Consider the following 7533-nt stretch of genomic DNA (forward strand, 5'->3'; position numbering starts at 1 on the left):
AAGGGGAGGCTGGAGGGCAGATTTAATGAAGGGAAGGCTGGAGGGCAGATTTAATTAAGGGGAGACTGGAGGGCAGATTTAATGAAGAGGAGGCTGGAGGGCAGATTTATTTAAGGGGAGGCTGGAGGGCAGATTTAATGAAGGGGAGGCTGGAGGTCAGATTTAATGAAGAGGAGGTTGGGGGGGCAGATTTAATGAAGGGAAGGCTGGAGGGCAGGAGTGAACAATAAGTCATAGAATGTTGATCAATGAACTGACTCATGCTGATCCCCCCATACTTCTGAGCATCTAAACTTCAGAAATTCTTTGCTTACCAAATAGTTACATAACTCTAGAGACCTTACATATATGACGGGAGGTAGATCATTCAGGATGTGGTTGTGCTTTAGAATCTGCGTAAATAATCTGCACAGAAGGAATATTCGTCATACATCCTACATGTGTGGCACTGATCTGTTCCGTGTATTAGGAGCTGGAATGACCCCGGGGCCCATAATGATGAGTGCGGTCTGGCTGTTCCTGGTTGCCGGTATTGAGCTCTCATTGGACCTGATGTATCAAAGCTCTCCAAGACTAGAGCGGATACACTTTCATCAGTGAATCTGGGTGATATAGCAAACCTGGAATGGAATTCTTTAATGTCATTTGCTAAGTAATTTGCATATTGCAGGTTTTAAATCCAGGATTAGCGTCATTCCAGGTTTGCTGGATCACCCAGTGATGGAAATGCCCTGTGGAGCTTTAATACATCAGGTCCAATGTATTTATATTGTATCTTATTGCATTCTGGAAAAGCAATAAGTTATAATACTTCTGTTTCTTTTATTTCAGATTTGGTGTCACCCTTCCGGGCTGTGGAATTGGAATATTCTTTGGGGGACACAGTGACCATAAACTGTATGAAGAGGTGCAAAAAGTCATTGACCAGAGACAATATAAATCAGGTCACATGGAGAAAATACAACAAACCTCATATTCTGCTCTCCAGTATATCACCAAATCAGAATCTGACCAGATCCAACTTCTCCATGAGATTCAACTTCCAGGATCCGCTGACACTCCGGATAACGGTCGCTCAGCCCAGCGACTCCGGGAATTATTCCTGCCAATTATCTTTAAGGACAGGATATTATAATAACCGTTTCAGCCTCCATGTATCTGGTAAGTGAGGAGTTTTATGTATCCAGCTATTGATAAGTTTAGCATTTGCTCTGTTAGTTTATTAACCCCAAGGATAGGCAGGAGATTGGCACAAAATTCATTTTATGAGAGAATAAGGACTAAATTTGTATTTTCACTAGTGGGGAAATGAGAGAATAAGGACAATTTACCAAAATTAATGGAAGGGGGGGTTAGTGGGAACATGTCACAAGTAAAAAGAGGACATAGTTTTGTTTTTTTTGTATAGTATCAAAAGGATTGGCGGATTAAATAATTTTTTAATTGTTGCTGTTAATTATAAAAACCGCTAAACAAAGTATTTAATTAAAATTACTGGGGTTATAAAGTAAAAATTACTTTCAACCCACCAGAGTAGACAGTGAAGGAGTGGAAAGGAGGGAGAAGGAAGGGGAAGGAGGGGGAAGGAAGGTGAAAGAGGGGAAAGGAAGGTGAAAGAAGGTGAAGCAGGTGAAAGGAGGGGGAAGAAAGTATTGTGAAGGAAGGTGAAAGATGGTAAGGAAAGGTGAAGGAAGGGGAAGGAAGATGAAGCAGGTGGAAGGAGGGGGAAGGTAGGTGATGAAAGATGAAGAAGTTAAAAGGAGGGTGAAGAAGGGGGAAGTAAGGTGAAGGAGGGTGAAAGAACCTGAAGGAGGGGGAAGGAAGGGGAAGCAGGTGGAAGGAGGGGGAAGGAAGGTGAAAGAGGGGGAAGGAAGGTGAAAGAGGGGAAAGGAAGGTGAAAGAGGGGAAAGGAAGGTGAAAGGAGGGGGAAGAAAGGTGAATCAGGTAGAAGGAGGGGGAAGGGAGGGGGAGGAAAGGTAAAGTAGGGGAAGGAGGGGGAAGGAAAGAGATAAAAGGTGAAGCAGGTGAAAGGAGGGGGAAAGAAGGTGAAGCAGGTAGAAGGAGGGGGAGGGAGGGTGAAGGAGGAGGAAGGAAGGTGAAAGTGGGGGGAAGAAGGTAAAGGAGAGGGAAGGAAGGAGAAATAGGGGCGAGGAGGGTGAAGGAAGGTGGAGCAAGTGAAAGGTAGAGGAAGGAAGGTGAAAGAGGAAGAAGGAAGATGAAGGAGGGGGAAGGAAGGTGAAGGAGGGAGAAGGAAGGTGAAGTAATGCGGAGGAAGGAGAAGTAGGGGGAAGGAGGGGGAAGAAGAAAGAAGGAAGGTGAAGGAGGGGGAAGAAGAAAGAAGGAAGGTGAAGGAGGGGGAAGAAGAAAGAAGGAAGGTGAAGGAGGGGGAAGGAAGATGAAGGAGGGAGAAGGAAGATGAAGGAGGGGTAAGATATGTGAAGGAAGGTGAAGGAGGGTGAAGGAAGATGAAGGAGGGAGAAGGTACATGAAGGAAGGTGAAGCAAGGGGGAAGGAAGGTGAAGGAGGAGGAAGGAAGGTGAAGCAAGATGAAGAAGGGGAAAGGAGGGTGAAGGAAGGTGAAGCAGGGTGAAGGAAGGTGAAGCAGGGGGAAGAAAGGTGAAGGTGGGGAAGAAAGGAGAAGGAGGAAGAAGGAAGGTGAAGGAGAGTAAAGGAGGGGGAAGGTGAAGTAAGGTGAAGGAGGGGGAAGGAAGGTGAATAAAGATGAAGGAGGGGGAAGGTAGGTGAAGGTTGGAGGAAGTTTGGTAAAGGAGGGGGGAAGAAGAGGGAAGGAAGCTGAAGAAGGGGGATGGAAGGTGATATAAGGGGAAGGTAGGTGAAGGAAGATGAAGGAGGGGGAAAAACTGTGAAGGAAGGTGAAGAAAGGGGAAATATGGTGTGGAAAAGTGAAGGAAGGAGAAGGAAGATGAAGGAGAGTGAAGGAAGGTGAAGGAAGACGAAGAAGGTAAAAGGAGAGGGAAGAAGGGGGAAAGAACGTGAAGGAAGGTGAAGCAGGGGAAAGGAAGGTGAAGGAGGGGGAAGTATTGTGAGGGAAGGTGAAAGATGGTAAGGAAAGGTGAAGGAAGGGGAAGGAAGATGAAGTAGGCAGAAGAAAGGTGAAGGAGGGGAAGGTAGGTGATGGAAGATGAAGAAGTTAAAAGGAGGGTGAAGAAGGGGGAAGGAAGGTGAAGGAGGGTGAAAGAAGCTGAAGGAGGGGGAGGAAGGTGAAGGAGGAGGAAGGAAGGTGAATGAGAAGAAAGGAGGGAGAATGTGAAGTAAGGTGAAGGAGGGGGAAGGAAGTGAAGGAGGGGGAAGAAGAAAGAAGGAAGGGGAAGGAGGGGGAAGAGGAAAGAAGGAAGGGGAAGGAGGGGGAATAATTGTGAAGGAAGGTGAAGGAGGGGGAAGGAAGGTGAAGCAGGTGGAAGGAGGAGGAAGGGAGGAGACAGAAAATGAAGAAGGTAAAAGGAGGGTGAAGAAGGGGGAAGGAAAGTAAAGGAGGAGGATGGAAGGTGAAAGAGGGTGAAGGAAGCTGAAGGAGGGGGGAGGAAGGTGAACGAGGGGGAAGGAAGGTGAAGGAGAGGAAAGGAGGGAAAAGGTGAAGTAAGGTGAAGGAGGGGGAAGAATTGTGAAGGAAGGTGAAGGAAGGGGAAGGAAGCTGAAGAAGGGGGAAGGAACATTAAAGAAGGTGAAGCAGGGGGGAGGAAGCTGAAGGAGGGGGAAGGAAGGTAAAGGAGGGGGAAATAAGGTGGAGGAGGAGGAAGGAAGGTGAATGAGAGGGAAGGAAGCTGAAGGAGGAGGAAGGAAGGTGAAGGAAGGTGAAGCAAGATAAAGAAGGGGAAAGGAGGGTGAAGGAATATGAAGGAAGGTGAAGTGGGGGAAGAAAGGTGAAGGAGAGAGAAATTTTTAGATTTATTCAGCCTGATTTATTGAAGCTCTTCAGGGTCAGAGAGAATACACTTTTGTCAGTGAAGCGGGGTGATCCAGCAAACCTGGAATAGATCTGGTCAAAGATTTAAAACATTAGCTAGCAAATTACTTTTAGGTTTGCTGGATCACCCAGCTTCACTGATGAAAGTGTTTCCTCTCCAGCCTTGGAGAGCTTTAATAAATTAGGCCATTTGTCTCATCCAGGGTGAAAATCTGTGTTAGCAGTCCCCTGATGTTGTTCATCAATCTGCCATGGTGAATTAATGAATATATGATTAGGTGTTTACTCCTATGGTCCCTCTCCATAGAACAGAATGGTGGTGTGTGTACAATGCTCATTCATTCATCTGTCACTGAAACATACATGAAAGGTATTTTCCAGCAACAATCCTCTAATGTCCATTGAATGTCTTTTTGAGGTTTTACCCACAGAGATCCCCTCCATGTGTTATGCTGGATCCCTTGATTCCTCTGAAATCTGACTCCAGTAGGTCCAACACCGTCCCAAAATCTTCCTCCTTCTCCTTCTGGATTCTTCTTCACATTACCCAATTCTGCACTGCGCAGGAGCGAGATCCGGTGACATTTCTGATAATGTAAAAAAGATGGTGCCGATCTCACTGCGCATGTGCACACGGGATACGAGGCGTATGTGTCTCAGGAGGTTGGGAGTTTCCCATTCATAAAAGAAGAAGAGTCAGCGAGGCTGCACAATTCTCCTTTTCTAGAAATCTTTTTATAACTTTTTGTTCTTATTTCTATTTCAGAAAAACCTTTTCATGGCGCTTGGAGCTACTTACGATGGATAGTTGCCACTTTATATCTCATCATCACTTCCTCTGTTTTATTATTTCATATTTATAAAACATAATTCTGCATCTGGGATTTTATTGTTATACTGCAGCCTTACGAAAGAAAGAAATGATTCTGAATGTGCTGATTTCCCGGGTCAGTTCACCTGCGGTGCCGAGGGACTCCGACCACCTGAGTGCCCCATTATGAGGGAATATGGAGTATAACTGGAATGGTCGCGTTATGAATTATTTTTATGTATCAGATGACAATGTCAGTAATAAAATAATTTTCTCTCTCTATAAAATATTGCATCCTTTTTTTTATTTGTTTTTCTGTCTTTTCAATATGTCGGCCAGCGATAGAATATTCCTACAAACAGCGGATGTTGATTCTGGTTTTGGAGCTATTTTTTATTCTGCCTTAAAATGAATTGAAAATGAAATCTGCACATTGTAATGATGAGAGGCCAGAAATTAGGAAGTTCCTGCAGAATGGGAGTGCAGAGCGTCCCGTTATACCTGGGTCACACATCCTGGGCTCCTTCTACACATGCCCTGAGACCATGCATACGCAGATTTCCCTGTGGAAAGAGATGACGATCTCAAGCATGCACAGTGAGGTGGGCACTTCTTCCTCTTTCCGGCACTCTTTCTTCCTCTTTCCAGCGGCTATGTCACCCAACCTTACGCCTGCGCAGTGCGAGATTGAGTGACGAAGGCAGAGAAAGGAAAAAGAAAGCTAAAGATGGCGGCTCCCAGTGCTTCCTCTGTGCCAGTATGAAGTAGAATTCCAAGATGGCGAGGAGCCAGATCGAGGACACCAGCGCAATCAAGAGATCTGCGGAAATAAAGTTAAGTGTGATTTTTTTATTTTTCAGTTTAGTTCCTCTTTAACATTTAAAGGTCAGCTGTGTCTTGTATGGGCAGCATGGTCGCTCAGTAATTAGCACTCTAGGCTTTTGCAGCGCTAGGTCCCAGGTTTGAATCTCGGCCAGGACACTATCTGCATGGAGTTTGCAGGTTCTCCTTTTGTGTGGGTTTCCTCTGGGTACTCCCGTTTCCTCACGCATTCCAAAAACATTCAGTTAGGTTAATTGGTTTCCCCGAAAATTGTCCTTAGACTGTGGTAATGTCATATGACTATGGTAGGTACATTAGATTGTGAGGGACAACTAGTGACATGACTATGGACTTTGTACATTGCTGCCTAATATGTTGGTGCTATATAAATACTGTGTAATAATGATAATCTTTAGTATATTTGTGTTCTAAAGCTGATTCAAGGATATAACAACCTGACTACAAGCCAAGAACGGATCTTAGTTAGCCAAGAGAGAAGAGTAATGATCCAAGGACTAAGCCTTGGGAAACACAGACATGGAGGATCACCATTAAATCTTGAAGGATCGATAAATAGAAGAGGGCAGTGTCACTGATACCTAAATAATTTAGGGTACACAGTAGAAGAAGGTGATTACCAGTGTCAAACATGGTGGAAAGATCCTGGAGAAGGAGAAGAAGGAAAGGAATGTTATACCACAAAGTCATATATAGAAAGTTATATACAAAGTGTAAGCTCCTTGGCCTAAAATTCATCCACCAGGAGCTCATTCCATCATGCACCCCGCCACCATTATGTTTATTATAAATACATTTAAAAATATCCAACACAAAATATTTCAGAAATAAGATCAGAGTTGTGACATAGAAGGGGAAATACAGGCTCTGATCTCTACGCGTTTCAGAGATCCATATCTACTTCCTCAGGACACTGCAGAGCTCATCTGATTAAATGAGAAAATATTCACATAGATCAGTCTACAAGATCAATATAAAAAAAATATTCATATCCTACATCAAATGTATGTGGGATTCTATATGTATGCGTGATACAAACAAGTCACACAACATTTCTATATCAGGGAAGGTTATTAAACATAAAAAAGGCTCCTACATAAGGTAATTATACACATAAGCCATATATGAGCCAGTTGAGATTATTTACATATTAGGCCATGGAATTATTAGATAATAATATTATATTTCCCTATATCCCATCCATAGTAGTCCAACCCTGGACCCATCTATCTACAATCATATATTAGGGTATAAAGGATCCATCACTCTGAGCCCTATAAATCATAATATTCTACACAAAAGTGACATTGATCTGTATATAGTACATATAATAAATCTCTAAACAATTCACATACTGTATCTAACCTTCCATTTTAGTATATAAAACTGAACGTATTCTCTATGGGGTCGCCAACCTTTCGGACCTCACGGACCACTAAATTCATAATTTTAAATCCTGCGAGCCATTATTATGAATTTTTCAAAAAAGATAAATACATTTGTTTAATAATAATCTTCCTAATGGTGCTGACAAGGACTGTGGCGGCTCTGATTCATTGATCCGCTAAGTGAAGTATTATTATTGTACTATTATCATTAGTTCCATTATCTTTTGGTATTACTAGGGAAATGGTAAATATTTGTTTGTTTTGTCTCAATCATTATGGGTTTATTTCATTCTAACACGAAACAAGAAATGATAGTTATCAAAGTCAAACTGTTTGGTGCCACTAATTATAGCAGTTATAGAAAATACACAGCTAAGGTCAGACTTACCTAAAAGAGAAATAAACAAATCAAATAAAACAATGGGATGAGAATCGGTATTGGCGGAGCGGGGTGACTGTTGTAATGGGGGAAACAATACTGAAGTACTGAATACTCCCTATGGGGTATTTTCTATACTCATTCTCTATATTCACAGAAACATCTACCCGGGATAGAACTGATTTTATTT

Source organism: Pyxicephalus adspersus, chromosome 1 (genome assembly GCF_032062135.1).
Source record: "Pyxicephalus adspersus chromosome 1, UCB_Pads_2.0, whole genome shotgun sequence".
Taxonomy (NCBI): domain Eukaryota; kingdom Metazoa; phylum Chordata; class Amphibia; order Anura; family Pyxicephalidae; genus Pyxicephalus; species Pyxicephalus adspersus.